Here is a 16,157-nt window from a genome sequence, read left to right on the forward strand (position 1 = left end):
CTTTTCTGTCTTCAGAATATTTTTCTGTGATCTGACAGAACAATTTTCCTCTTTCTTTTTTTAAATAAACTCTAAACAGTAGTAATAAAGATCATTATTTTCAATCCATTTAATCCTGAGAACCTTAGTCACCCAAACACAACACATTTTAATTAGCGAGGCACTGAGCACAGTAGTCTAAATAAAAATCTTCAAAATGCATGAACCAGCATTTGGCATACAAACAATCTTATATGAGACCATTACGGAAAATCTCTTGTAAAACTGAGAACTAAACTTACACAGCATTTCTCAAAACTACACAGCTAAGAACTTTCTCTCATAAAAGTCATTTTCTGGGAATCTGTCACCATTTTTGCATTTCATGTCTCTTTCCAGAGATGTTTTCATTTATTCCTATGAGCCTTCAAAGCATTTAAGTAGCCACTCATAAAAGTCATGACAAGTTTTTTAGTTGTAAGTGCCAAACAAACCTAAATTAAGACTATTTTAAAAAATCCACTTACCCGTGCAAATCCAAAAAGCCATCATCTTGCTTTAAACCTCCTGAATACACTCTTTGACTTTAGAAGAATTACTCACTTTATATGGCTGAAAGTAGAGGGGAAGGCCGTTTGAGCTTCCGAGATGACATTCTTCTGACTCAATGCCAACACTTACAATGCAGTCATCTGCATCTGAGCTAGTTGCCCTAGGCTCACTGCACAGTCAATGGAGAAATTTAGCCTTCCTAAAATAGACATCTAGAACAGAGCAGATTGACTGCATCCCAGAGAAGCAAATCTCTATCCATTGATTGTACAGGAAGTCTACAGGGAACAAACTCAGCTATAGACATGAGTATGTCTCATGACGGGCAGAATGGATCTCTCTGTTAAGTGCCCATCGACTCTCACAGGCATTTAATTTGAAAATCTGACACAATGTTTGCTAAAGAGAAAATGAAAAATAGCTTTATTGTAAAGAGAAAGCTCTTTAGATATAATTAGAAAGTTGTTTAAATGCAGTCATACATGATTTTCACACACACATTTAAGAGTGCTAATATTACTTACGTCTTAACACTACCTTTTGCCTGTGCTCAATCAGTTTAACAGGCAGTATAAATGAGAGAAATATCTAGTCTTAAGTTTTCTGAAGTACACAATGCCTGGCCCCATTGGGAGTTCATTTTGTCAAGATGAGAATCACAGTGGATCTCACTGTATGGTCTACGATTCACTCAGCATGCATGTCAGGCTGCAGCTACGAGCACTGGGCTGAGGCAAGGACTGATGAATATATGATAACACTTAACTTCATACTTTTGTTTTTCAATACAGATGGTTTTAGTGAATGCTTTATCAGTGCCCAGCACGTACCAACAGCTGAATCCTAACTTACAAGTTTATCCTCAGTTATAACGTAAATTTCCAAATTGTAATCTTCAAGATTTGTAAATACATTAATTCATGAAAATACACTTTCATTTCCCTTCAAATTCCGTGTTATCCCCCTGTCACTGTCTCATCAAGGGTCTTTTTACCTGCCTTAAACTCATAAGTAAAAAAACATAACAGATTTAATGCAAAAATCAAGGATTTCATCCCACTGTCCCAAGAGAAGAAAGGAAGATGGAAAGAAGCACTTGTGGCCCATTACTGCCTCCTTACTATCAGGAACAACCAATTCAACAGCCACTACAAACTTAAGGACTTGGGTGTCATGGTGGACAACAGGTTGACCATGAGCCAGCAGTATGCCCTGGTGGTCAGAAGGCCAACAGTATCCCGGGGTGCATTAAAAAGAGCATGGCCAACAGGACGAGGAAGGTTACCCTCCCCCATACTCTGCCATTGGTGAGGCCACATCTGGAGTGCTGTGTCCAGTTCCGGCTCCTCAGTTCAAGAAGGATAGGAAACTACTGGAGAGAGTCCAGCAGAAATAACGTGGAGCCTCAAGCACCTAGCTTATGAGAAACCACTGCAAGACCTGAGACAGTTCAGCTTGGAAGAAGAGAAGACTGAGGAGAGATCTTATTAATGTTTATAAAAATCTAAAGGGTAAGCAGGAATCAAGCAAATGGTGCGAGGCTCTTCTCGGTAATCCCCAGAACAAGGGGCAGTGGGCACAAACTGGAACATAGGAAGATCCATACAAACATGAAAAAGAAATTCTTCACTATGAGAGTAACAGAGCACAGGAAAAGGCTGCCAAGAGAGGTTGTGGAGCCTCCTTCTTTGTAGATAGTTGAGTCCCATCTGAACACCTTCCCATGCGACCTGCTGTAGGGAACCTGCTTTAGCAGGAAGTCTCACTAAAGAAGTGCAGAGGTCCTCTACAATTGTGATTCTGTCATACTCTTTTTGGGAAAATATATGTGCCATTCATTAAGTCTCATGGATAAGCAGAGACTTACACTGTACTCAGCTTCTTTGCTCTAACTTAGCACAAATTCATCTGCATCAATGCAGCTTCATATCCCACAATACAGTGAATAACACAGTTATACATCCCATTGCTCTTCTTCTGTATGCCACTACTACTGTTCTACATCTGATGTAAAAATGCTCTGACATATCTATTTCACAAATAACCCTCTTTGGCACTATTTGAAAATTTGAAATCATTCTTTGATCAACATCCACATTGCTTCACTTTGGCTGCAGACAGATGTGTTTTTGTTTGCAGCATATGTAAAGTCACATGCAGTCCTTGAAGGACAACGGTTCAACGTGATATGAAATGAAATCCCCTACATAATTTCTGCCATTGGCCTTTTGGAAAAAAAAAAAAAAATTAAAAAAAAAATCAGACCCAAACAAATATCCACTGGCCAGATTCAACTGTGGGACTGAAAATCACCATGCTGTATCAACAGTCTCATTTCTTATAATGGTGAACTTTCTCATCATTTATCTTTTAAAGCAATTTGTCAGAATCCTGACTCCATAATTTCCCCTCACAACAGATGCAGGTACTCCATCAAATGCAGAGGAAGGCAAGACAAAAAAAAAACAAAACAAAACAAAAAAAACAACAGGATGACAGACAGTTATGTAGGGAACTAGACAGAGTGCTGTAGAGTACCATTCATTTCCAAAATTCATCTTTGAACAGTGCTCTTAGATCAAGCTCAACTTACACTGTAGAGTATCTTAGATGAGTAGATGCTAATAGATTATCATTTGAAAAGCTGAAATTTGAAAGTCAGCTATGAGTAAAAGTCAATAAATCATTTCAAATTTTCCCTTTATAAGTTCCAATTTTCAATCTGAAGACTGTAATCTGACCTAGCAAGTACCTTTGTAAAAATCTTACAATACAGCAAAAAGAATGGTGACTCCTTATTTGTTTCTTATCTTATGCAATAAGTAGTTCTTTCTTGAAGGAATCTGAAAATTGATGAATATATGAGGAGAGTAGGAAATGAAAAACAACTCTAGGAAGATAAAGCAGCTCAGATAACACAAAATTAGTTCCCTTTGCAAATGCTCATATACATTTTACAGTTGTTTATCTAGCTTAATAATGCCAATTCTTATCCTTCACATTCAGAACAGATGGGATGCAGCCTTCTGATCTTTAAATTACAGAACACAAAACTTTATGCTGATGAAGCTTTTAATCATTGAGGACATACTGTCTACCAGTGCCAAAATTTTAATTTAGTGACATAATTCTATGATGTGATCAGATTAAAAAAGGAAAATAATGGTATCCTCAAAAGCACAGACTCCAGTAATCTTTGCTATTAGTAGCAAGCAGACAGGCTGAATGCAAAAGAAGATAATGGTAGCAGACAACAAAAAAATCACACTCAAAAGGGTTCTCTGCCGGAGTTCAGTGATTTTCCAGCAGTCCTATTACAGGGTCATAAGTCACTGATGCTCCGTTCATTAGTCAGTGACAAAAATTTACTTTCTAGATTCAGAAGGAAGCTCATTGTAGACATGGATGCTATTCTTAAGCAAAAGAAAGAATTATCCCAGTGATTATAACACCAAATTAAAAACTGAATAAATTACCAAACACTGTGTTAGGTTTACTACAATAGATATAATTGCTTAAGTTTCCATAAGAAAATGCACTTTAAATGAGAAAACAGTAACCAGCGATCATTTATTTATGCAGATGTCTTTTATCATTTTGCTCTTAGCAGCCTGAAATGGCATTTTCCCCTTCTGCTTTGGACAGCTTCCATTGGGGAATGTAGAGTATCCATTTCCTCATTATTTTCTAGTTTGACAAAAATCTCACTGTGAGGAAATTCTCACTTTAATAAAGAAACAATGACAAAAGGAATTTAACATTTTCTTAGGCTGACCTGAGAAAATACCCAATATTTACAATTTTGGGAAATTATGCCAGCAATAACGATTTCTCCAATCCAAGGAAAAACTTTCTTGTAACACCCTTTGCCTGATTTCACATAGTTATACTCTGTCAGTCTCTGTTATCAAACACGCAGTTACCCACAATTACTTCGTACCTTTCTGAAACACACAATCTATTTCTGACTCCATGGTGAGCTGCTGAGATACACCCAGAGCCACACTTTGTCCCACTACTCCTGTAGCTGGTAAGAGCCTCCATGAATTGTATGCATACTTTTCTGGCTTTGCTGTACTGGGTGCAGCAGAGCTGAACAGGGGAACGATTACTTTGGCAGACTGTTAATGGAGAAAGGAACAGATCTGGGATGGTACAGGGGAGCTGTAGTTGACCTCCGTGAATGCAAACAAAGAAAAAACACGTATGTATGTGCAGAGAGGCCCAGCACATCTCACATCTGTGAGATGACTCATATGGCTCTTCATGATTGGCTTGATAAAAGAGAGCAGTCTGCGATCCTAATAGCAAATAACACAGCATTATGTGACACTGCTCACATAAGAAGTACAGAGCTGTAAAAGAGCAGGTGAGATGTTTGCTCGTCCTTGACAGAAGGGCAAGGTGAGCTAACCTCTATCAACTGCGGCTCAAAAGTGATGTGATAGCGTTGCGGATATAACATCTAGATTTAAAAAGTACATAAATGCTTCCTTATTCCAGCTTTTAGAAGTGTTCCTACACTTATTCAAAAAAGAGGCGACTATAGCAGAAGAAATGCTTTAGGATACTTACATGCTTCTTATATTCCTATGCATTCCATTAAAATGCAGTTGGATCAGGGTTTAGTATCGAAATCTCAGGACTGTTGAGTCACTAGTGGGGCCGATAAGAGATGAGCAGCATACCAAAATCCTCACAAGTATTTGTTTCTAGTCTTCAGGGAGACTAACCCCCATCTCTCCTTCCCTCTGTACCCTGACAGTTCCTGTTTCTCATCCCATCTCATGAAGTCACCAATGTTTTATGATCTACTAACAATAGGTACAAAGTGCTCTGTAAGCCACTAATGACAACTTACAAGAAAGGTACATAATTCTTTGGCTATATATATATGGCTCAAGCTGTACCTCAAGTAAGTGCCCATTCCTGCTCTGCTGTCTGTAGGCAGCTTTGGTCCTGGCCCATCCTGGCTACCAAACCACCCAGGTGAGGTCTCCTGGTCAAGAACAACTTCACAGTCACACCTAGTGAAGCTGTGTGCTTTCATTTAATCTATCTGTACTTTCAGATGTTTACAATTAGATCTCGCTCTGGGTTGTCCAGAAATTGACTCATGGAGAGAAGTGCTTAGGCCACAGGAGGAAGTGGCCCTTCCCTACAATGATGAAGGGGGAGAGGGCCAAACTTTGTCATAAATACTGCTTTCCAAGTCATCTCCCTGAAGGAAAAGAAGAACTTAACTAGTGTGAATGCAAAGACTGAGACTACTTAAAGCACACTCAAACCACACTAAGGTCTGATCCCTATTTGGCAGGGTATTTTTCCTTTGTTTGGCTGTTTTCCCTTCAAGCTGGCAGAATGACAGCCTCAGAACAGCTGTTTTTTTGTAAGGGATGGTATGTCAGGAAACCTATTCCAAATGACACCAAGTCTCAAAGACTGATTTTACCCTTTGCTCTCATAAAGTACAATAAACTTTGGGGCAATCTGAGTTTCCACTTAGATCCTGAAGCCCACAGATATGCTGACCAAGAATCAGAAAGTGCAACTACAGCAGAGCTAGTCCCATAGTGACATTACTATGGGATGACATTACTATGGAATGACATTACTATGACACAAAAAAGAAGAGCTGAAGATCCCTCAAATCTCTAAAAATCCCTAGGAATCCCTAAACACGATACCTCTACAAGATAGCTTTTGCTTTCCTTGCAGTACAACCAATATTTAAGCTGCTTCCTTGGGGAAGATAGTGCATGGGTCTTGTAAACCTACCTGCATTCGTCCTCAAGTTATAGAGTGACTGTTTAGAGGGAAATCTTCAGCATAGCTAATCTTTACATTCAAATTACTTTCAAAAATTACACAGTTGGAGTACATGCAAGAGGAAAGAAAAATGAGAGAACTGGAAGAGATGAGATCAAAGGGGTGACATCTCTCAGCAAGCCCTTCTACATATGCAAAATCTAGCCTCAGCACTTTGTAAACAATAATAAAGGAGAACGTCCAAAGGGACGTGAAGGAAATTGCCACACTGAGTGGCTGTGAGGCTAAGTCACAACAGATAGATGGCAACAGCAGTTATCGAAAGACAGATGGGAACCTGAGTCAGGTTAAAATTCACTGTTTTGCCTCCTTGGTGTGTTGAATAAGGCTTGATCCAGATCAGCTCAAGGAGAGGGCCAGAGGTCAGTGGGACAGCCCATTCTGGGGTAGAAAGGTTGATGCATGTACCCATCCAGCCAGTTTGTGTTGGCTGGAGCTCCCTTTCTGCAGAGCAATGTAAACACAAAAACAGCCCAACGTACTCATCTCGCAGACATCAAAGATGATTCACTGACTTAAAGCTAAGCATTTGCATAAATACTTCTCCAGCAAAAGACACAGGACACCAAGAAGCTGCAAAAAGTGAACCAAAGACAGCAGAAAGTCCCAGAGAAGATGAAAAGTTCAGAAGCCACAAGAACGACAAACTTTCCCAGAGAAAGAACAGCTCTTCCTTTCCCCAGAGGACATTTGTTTTGCTTATCTGAGGGTTCTGCTGTGTGATTTCAGTTGTTTGCATATCTGGGAGCCTGTTTTCATTAATTTCTGAAGTGGGAGACTTAGATTTTTGTTTTGCTTAAAGGTCTCCAATTGGGATTTTCCTTTCAAATGAGACCTTTCTTGTTTAATAGTTCTTTTTCCAACAGAACTAACTAACCTTGGAAATACAATTGTTTTTGTAACCAGGTGGGGTCCCACCCAACTGCACTCAGCATTATTCACACCGGCCACCATCCAGAATTTTCCCCAAGACACTTTAGGGTGGATTTCATTCCTGTATAGCTCAAAACAAAATGTCACGGCCTGACCTAGCCTCTACCTCCTTCCAGCTCTCTTAGTTCTTCCTGAAGGACCCACCATGCCCCTGTCAGCCCCTGTCCATGAGGACTACCAGCTTTTCATTGTCCTAATTGCAAGCACATGGTGCAGGTAGAAGGATAGGGGTGAGGAGAAAAGATCCGCTCCCAATACTCACAGAAGCTCCTCAGCCCCAACATTTTTTTCCACAAAAGAAGCAGATCTTTCCATTTTTCAAAGGTTGTTCTTTGACAGTATATTTCAATAAGAGCTGAAAAATGGTTCATTCTAAACATTTAAAGGTGAGGTTATCCTGTTTCATATTTAAAGGTATTTTTTCTTTTCCTTTTTTCTCCTACAGCCAGTAACAATGTCCAGTAAGTATTTAACTCTATTCCCCAGTACATATTTGGCTTATAAAAATAAATTCTACTCTCCACCAGTGTAACTTTTTCGGTTCTAATCTATACTATATGCTCCGCCCAGTGGCAGAGCAACATCACAATGGCCCCTCTACAGCTCAGCTTCCTCTGGCACCTAGATCTGCTTCACGTTTTCTGAGCACTTTCTTTGCAGCTGCTGTTACAAACTTACAGCAATTCAAGCTTCCTTGCCCAAACCTGGTAAAAAGGCAGCTTCTGCCAAGAACTGGCTGGTTAAAAAGCAAAATAAATAATACGTTATACCCCACATTAACAGTTTGCAGTTCAGAACCTCAACCTTTCACCTGGTAGTGAAAGAACACTAAATGTATATTAGTGTTTAGCCATTTCCCTCAGATACTTATTATAGCTGACATTATAATACATATCACCTGTACCTATACACACTCTTTTAAAATCCATGTACATCCATCTGTACATACACAAACACAGGCCCACAGAGGAAGATAGGGCTGCACACCAGCACTGCTGCCTGTCCCATTGCTCCTGACCTCTCATTTAACTGGCAGTAAAGCATGAAGTGACAGACTGCCACTGTGCTGAGTGAGCCCTCAGAAAAAAAGGCAAGAAAGTTGCACTTCCAGATCAGGCATGAGAAAGACATCAGAGGAATTTGAAAAAGGCACAGATTTGTTGTAGCAGTGAAAAAAAATCTAAGAACATAAATTGTTTTGAACTCCAGTAGAATTCTAAAAGCAGATCAACACTGGTAGGGAAAAAAAAACAAAAACAAATGAACTCAAAGCAAACATACAAAGCACTTACAGAGTGAGAATAATGCTTTACATGCTTAAAGTGGGATGCGATCATCAGCTGAGCTCATCAGCTGGACTTGCTCACTGTGAACTTGCTTCCAAATGCAAGCCTAGAAAAGCCTGTGAAGGTGCACATGTTCCCACAAAACCCCAGAACTGCTCTATCTGACAAAGCAGCCTTATTTTCCTCGAAGATTCAGACAAGACTGAAAATCCTTTCCTTAATAGAACTGCTAAGGTTGGAAAAACCACTAACATCCTCAACTCCAACCATCAAGCCATGCCTATGACCACCTAGCCCATGTCCCCCTACATGGGTGCCACATTCGCCCATTCATTGAAAACCTCCCGGGACAGTGACTCCACCACGTGCATGAACAGTCTGTTCCAAACACCTCAACACTCTGAGAAGAAATTTTTCCTAATATCCAACCTCTCCCAACACCCGTGTGCACAAACTACCTAAAATAATTTAACTGTATTAACTCCTTGGTAAAATTATCACCTAGGATTAACCAGAGAGCACTGACTGCAGGTGAGGATGCATTAGTTTGTGAATGGTTTGCTAGGGACGCTGAGGCATGGGGCAACTGCTGATTCCATTTTATTAATCAGACCAATGGCTCATAGTAAAAATCAAAATCTGTTTCCAATGCTGGCATACATGGGAAAAGCTCACTCACGTTTGTTTTATTTCAAGCAAAACCAACAGTAGTTCCCTTTGTTTGTTTGTTCCCACCCCCTCCCCAAACCAGACAGCATGTGGCTTACGAGCACCTCTGACAGACGCAATAAAGCCCCTGCCAGACCTGATTGATGGCTGCACTAGGAGCTGCAGTGAAGGTCACACTGTGTTCTCTATTTGCAGCTGCTCCTGGGAAGAAATGCTGAAGCAAAATAAAATCTGGACCTGCTCAATGCTAATAATGGGGCAATCCCTTCCTTGCCTTCCTTTATCTTCTGCTCTGTGTTTGGACAGCAGCAACGCCATAAGCATGCGCATGGAGGGAGGGAGCAGGTAAGCTTGAAAAAGATACTTAAACGCTTGAATGAAGAAAAAAGATCCACCCACAGCAACCAAATATTGAGCCTTCATACACTGGAGGGCAGTTTATAACAGTAGTTGAGCATGAAAGAAGCATATTAAAGAGCTTTTGCTATTTGCTTCTCTGCACAACTGAGATAACAGTACATGTTGTCTGTGTAAGAGTGCTGTCCCTGATAACGTGAATCCAAGAATTAAGCCACTTTCCCAAAGTCTCTTTATTTTAGATGAACTAAGCAAACATGCTCACTGAAAGTGGCTACCAGCACAGACTGAATTCAGTGAGACAGAACATCAGCCAGTGATGTAGAAGGACACCAAGATCTTGTTTTCCATAAGTGTTTGGAAATGGTTAGGAAAGTGATAAGAGACTTTGGGGATTTCACAAACATGATATGATGACAGTCCCTTAATGAATAATATATATTCAATCCAACTCCCAGCAATTACCTCGCATACACAAAGTGCTGTGCTTCATGGGGGTAAAAACCTGTTATCTTTGAGACATCAGCTAGATTGCAGATTGAAATCACTTGAACACATTTTTCTGGCACTTATTAATGGAAGGCTACATACTTAGTCAGCATTTTGTCAAGATTTTGGCTCAACAGAGACATAACCAACAACTGTCCTCCAAAGAGACAGCTATTAGCACTCAGCTCAAAAATACATGAGGGCGGAGAGATACTGGCATCAGAAAACCCCAGATACTAAAAAAGAAAACCCATCCACCACCGTCATCACAAGCAGAATAATGCAGTGATTTTTTAAATGTTTATTTCTCTTCCAGTTTAGGAAAAACGCTATATAGGAACTATCCTATGCAGTTCAGGTTACTTTATTGACAAGCACACAACATTGACTTTTAAGATACTACTACATCTATACAAAAACAAACCTATAAAACATCCTCTTAGGAATTTCATTCCCAGATTTCTTGATAGCATTAAAAAACATGTTGATTCACCCTTTGCTCACTGTACTCTCCTAGGGATGCTCTAAGAGGGATATGATCACTGTTAGCTCATAGTGGCAGTGTTCTGTTAAGGGTACTCAGGAGCTCGAACAGCCAAATCTCATTACTCAATACTGCTCATGTTGTATGCCATGACCAAATGTAAAGATAGCTCAAGAGTTGATACAGAGGGCTTCAGTCTAAGTAAAACCACAATAATACAGAGTTAACTGTATATGACTTTGGACACAAAGTCCTTGCATGCCACATGCACGACAGATCTTTTGCAAATGAATACAGAGCACATCCATTCTTCCTCCTCGTCCCATCCACACAAAGAGACCAGCCTTGAACAAAGCACTTAACCAAGCGGACCCCCATTAACAGGGCTCTCATTGACAGAGGTATCAGAAATGAAACTTTTGAAAATGGGCGGAAATTAAATTGGCTGACTCCAGATTGCACAAAGCAGCCTGGAAACACCGGCTCTTTGTCCCGAGGCAATGTCTCGGGGAAGTCTGCAGTGAGCAGCTGGGCAAGACAATCCCTGCTTTGACCTTACCGCAGGTTCTTTTTGCACCGTTGAAAGGAACACCACAATTAGTCACATGTGTATGAAATTACGACCCCAGAGACCTTTCCAATCCTTGTATCTACAGATCCACCTGCGAGCCAGGAACAGAATGCAACACTTGGAATTTCATTGGCATATTTCCTGGGAAACACCAAGCAGTTCCACACTTCACCAAAGGCAGGGGATGTCTGCTCATTGTTCTGTGAGCAGCCTTGTCACCGTGATCACAGTGAGTTCAGACACACAAAGAAAACTGAGGATGCTTTTTTTTTTTTTAATCCGTATCAAATTCTTCTGAGCCCCATCTGGTGCCTTACAGCCCCAAAAGGCAGCACTGCTTTCCCTCCAGTTCTTATGCAGAATTCGGCCCTGTTTCACCCCAGTACCAAAAGGAAAAAGGAATTGTTCGAAAGTAATGGAGCAGCTCTTCCCGTAGAGACCACCAGGAGGCATGAGGGTGACTGAAGGGCACTGAGTGCCCATAAAGGAGCGTGTTGATGGATGGGTCCATCTGGTTGCCAAGCTGCTCCCTTGTACCCCCACCTCAGCCCTTCCTGGGCAATCAGAGAAGCAGCCCTCCATAAAAGTGCCATTTCCCTGCAGGAAATGGGTGGTCCTGTAACACTCAGCAAATGGTGAGAGCACCTGTAAGGGTGATACCACACTTGGGGTAAACATCTCTGAGAACCAAACTGAGCTGTGCCGTGACAGTTCAGCCTCCGGGACAAAACAAAGAACTGCACAAAGAACAAAAGAACTGCAAGCCAAGGAAGCTCTGGATTGCTGTACAACATTTAATCAGATCTTGCTTGCTTTGAGACCTATTACAGACAAACCTCAGCTGAAAAGATCAATCCTGACACAGGTCTGACACATGAACAAGCACAAACACAGCAAGTGTTAGGTGCATCAAAGTACTCGTATAGCATTCATAGGGGAGATAAGCTCAACACTCTTCAGTTCCTGACATCTGTCCTGCCTAGCTTTTGGGACACAGGCACTCATTCATCCGCTCCGTGATTCTAGGCACGTGGATACCATGCTTTTGGAAGATGCCCCTTTGAATCCGTTCAATTCTTCTGACTCCAGAGCTCCTCATACGTAAAGCAACAACTGTTTAGCTGTTTATTCAGCTCTCTTTGGCCACTGATTGTTTTCCTACGGTCTCTATCTTTGCTAAGTTTCCTATATTCCCCCTGCACGCATCCACACCGAGAACCGACCAAGTTAAAAATCGAGTTTCCAAAAAAACCTCTTAGTGGAAGAAATCAAAATACGTCGCTGTGAACTGAGCAGCCTTCTACCAATCACACGCTGCTTTTTAGTTTTAACCTTTCTGTTAAACAGGAAATAAAAAGGAGGGGGTCAGATGGAGAAGCCAATGGGATAGATCTGGAAGGATGGTTCTTTTTGCCTTTGCCCTTACTGAATCCAAGACTGTAACATGATGCAATCTCTCTGCTATGATGAAACAAGTTCAAATGGCAAAGTCCGGAGAGAGACCACCTTTTCCCACCCTAAAAGGCAGAAGACAACGAAAGTCTCAGCTGTACAATGCGGCAGCTCTCCCGGCAGTCAGGCTGCTGCCTCTCCCCGGGAAGGGATGTCGCTTTCGGTATTGCAGATACCGGGTTTCCCTCCAGGGGATTTCCGCCGGCTTGTCGGTCTCCCGAAGCCCGGCGAGGACGGCTCAGGGCGGCGACGCGGGGCCGGGCGAGCAGCCGCCGCCAGATGCTAGGGCTCGCTCACAGCATTTTCCACGTGCACCTCCCGGCCAAAAAACCGAATGAGACTTCGTGCCGTTTGTCCGCCCCTGGGCTGGAATGCCTTCCAGCAAGCAGAACCTCAACAGAAAAATCCCTTGTCTCACCCTAACCCTTCCCCTCCCTCACCGCCCGCCGAGCTCCGCGGAGAGATGCTAACCCGGAGCGAGAAGGGACGGAGCGGGCGGAGCCCTCCTACCTGCGGGCCGTCCTACTGCGACCGCGGGCACAAAGCAAACTCCGCGCTGCGCACAGCCGCGCAGCTCCGCTAGCAGCGCGCACGCAGCGCCGCGCCAGGAGCAGGGGGCGGGCGGGGGCGGGCGCAGCGCGGCGGGGCGGGGCCGGGCCTGGGCGGAGCCTGAGGGACAAAGCGGCCCCGGGCACGGGGTGGGGCGGCAGCCCGTGGGCAGGTGTGTTCCGTGGGGCAGCGCCTGTGCGTCTGTAATGGATGATTCTTTTTTTTCCCTTTCTCTCTCTTTTTTTACCTTTCTCTCTTCATTTTTTTTTTTCTTCTCCCAGGAAGAAATGCTGAAATACCACAAGATCGTAATGGGAGCTTCCGCACGCAACTTTCTCTCATTTAGGTGCAGGAGATGTTGTCAGTCCAACATTCAGCTCTGCACAAATAAGCAGCGTGTCACTGTTTGTCCAAAATCAAGATGCAAGCCCTCTTGTTAAAATGGTATAAAATCATGCTCATTTATGAATTAGATTGAACTGGATTCTGCCATCTAAGCCCTGGTGAGGTGGCACCTCAAGTACTGTGTTCATTTTTGGGCCCCTCGCTAATAGACACTGAGGTCCTGGAGCGTCCAGAGAGGGGCAGCAAAGCTGTGGAGAGTCTGGAGCACAAGTCTTATGGGGAGAGTCTGAGGGAAATGGGATTATTTAGTCTGAAGCAGAGGATGCTCGGGGAAGACCTTGTCACTCCCTACAACTCCCTTAGAAGAGGTTGTGGCGAGGTGGGAGTTCGCCTTTTCTCCCAAGTAAGGCTGATAAGATGAGAGATAATGGCCTCAAGTTGCACCAGGGAGATTCAGGTTGGATATTAGGAAAAACTTCCTGGGAAGAGTGTTTGGGCACTGGAATGGGCTGCCCAGGAAGGTGATGGAGACACTGTCCTTGGTGATTTTCATGAAGTGTGTAGATGTGGTACTTAGGAACATGGTTTTGTGGGCAGTATTGGTGGCAGGCAGATGGTTGGACTAGATGATCTTAGAGACCTTTTCCGCCCTTAATATTCTATGACTCTACCATTCTAAGTTTAGCTGGACATAAGCCAGATGTTAGTCAAAGGCATTATATTGATTAAAGTTTATATTTCAAGTTTCCTTGGAAAGCTGAAAGCAGGCATCAGCATTTAGTAGTGTTGCAGGTGGATCTAGTGCAAAACTTGCACAAAGTGGATAACTGCATTCCAACTTTGACAAGCGCACATTTTTATCATCTTCTCTTTCCATAAAGAAACTGGAAACCTAAGGTCACAGAGGAATGCTACTAAAGAAAAAGCTTTAATTTTTTCATCTTTAATCCCACTAGGTGTAAGAACATGTTTTACTTTGCCTCGCTGTAACAGTTGGATATACAAATGTTCTCTTGTAATGAGCATTGTGGAACATGCTACATGCAATTTCATCCTTCTGTTCAAGTTTTTAGCTTATGTTGTTGTGCATCTCAGAGTGTACAGCTCATTAAGTTTTTAAATTTGGTGAATAAAAGTCTGTGTGATCCTGCCAAATTTTCTGTGGTCTTCTGTCCTATTATCCTCATTCACTGCACTAGGGTGATACCCAGAGTAACAGTCTAAATCAGGGAAAATTCTACTTATTTTGTATTTACATTGCAGTACCAGCATGAGCTCTGTAGCCTAAAACTGGAGTGCTAAATTCACAACCAAGTCTTGTCTGGACGAGCAAATCTCACCTCTGTCTGTTCTCTTTCTTGTCTTTGGGTATGGGCAGGGAATGACTGGGTGAGCCCTTCCAGCAGCAACATGCTGCTATCTGCCTGTTTTCATTATGCTTTTTTCATTACGCTAGGAGCTGGCAGGAAGGGCTTTGGAGCACTCAGAAGCAGTGGTTTTTCTGGCAATGTTAAAGGGCTTAGTCAGCCTTGAAAAATTAAACCATAACACCTCTTCTCCACAGTTCAATTGCTTTCAGCTATTGTTGAGCTACTTGATTGGTATCAGGACCTGTAAAACATGATAGTTACCAGAAGCAGCCCAAAAGATTTTGCTGGAAAATTCAGAATAGCTCTTGGGTGCTCTGGCACATACAGTGCCACTGATTTATATGCTTGCAGCAAGCACTTTTAGGATGTGTTTTAGTGCTCACATTACAATAAGTAATATTTCCTTTCGTAGCCTCTGCCTAAGTCGTGTGAACCCTCTGCAGATTTAAAAGCTCTACTACAACACAGCTGAGAAGTAATATCAAGGAAGATAGGAAAAGAAGTGTGTCATGCCCCATGCTGATGAGATAGCAAGCTGTTGGTCCTCAGGCTGTTGGTGAAAATGGTGAGTAATTCTAGTCTTCTGGGAGTTACTCCATAGGGACAAAAGAAGGGAATGTGTGTCATGGAGATGAGCACCAGACAGCAAAATGATTCCTTCCAGAGGAAAACTCCCCTTAAAGCTGAAGGGCTTCAAAGAACTTTGTCTTATTTGCATTCTTGCTTTCTACAATAAAGTATTTTGGAGTGGCACTTTTTCTCCATATCTGAGTCTGTCTATGTCATTCTGTGAGCTGCTAAGTAGACCTTAGAAATTCAGTGAATTTCTTACCTATGAGTCGTTAATGACACTATTTAAACATAAAATCTATTTTATACAATTAAAAGGAACAGCATATAACTCACATTGAGCACAACATGATTGAAATAAATCAATTGATTACTGAGTAGTTTCTTGCATGGAAACTGAGTCACTCCATTAATAGGAAACCTGTGGTTCACAGCAACTGTACGTCATATACTTCACCCAGTAAACTTCTTAAACTAATCATTTTCTAACACAAAGTTCATGTTAGAAGTGTGCAAATCTCCCAGTTTGAAACAGACATCCCTCATGTTTGAAAAAGTGCCTTCTAGTTTTATATTACAAAACCAACAAGTTACAGGTTATAACAGACATCCCTATAATGCTCCAAATGCTGTCTTTGTTCTCAGTAATTCACCCTAATTTTCTGCTCTATCAAGGCTAACTTTGTTACTGTAGAAACAGACTTTGATGAACTTGATGAAGC

General features: G+C 42.0%; 1 protein-coding gene across 8 annotated transcripts in view; it reads right to left on the reverse strand.

The window, feature by feature from the left end:
* AFAP1 (actin filament associated protein 1) overlaps positions 1-13,266 on the reverse strand; it is a 114,976-nt gene extending 101,710 nt beyond the window's left edge. For 6 of the 8 annotated variants that reach the window (XR_014883230.1, XR_014883229.1, XM_085223535.1 and 3 more), the window contains exon 1: positions 507-526. The gene's annotated coding sequence lies outside the window, so the exon portion shown is untranslated. Of the gene's footprint in view, positions 1-506; positions 527-13,072 lie in introns of those variants that run through there. The other 2 variants (XM_085223532.1, XM_085223533.1) reach the window with 2 other exon arrangements.
* Between the last annotated feature and the right edge of the window lie 2,891 nt (positions 13,267-16,157).

This window comes from Meleagris gallopavo, chromosome 4 (assembly GCF_905368555.1).
Source record: "Meleagris gallopavo chromosome 4, MGAL_WU_HG_1.1, whole genome shotgun sequence".
Lineage (NCBI taxonomy): Eukaryota > Metazoa > Chordata > Aves > Galliformes > Phasianidae > Meleagris > Meleagris gallopavo.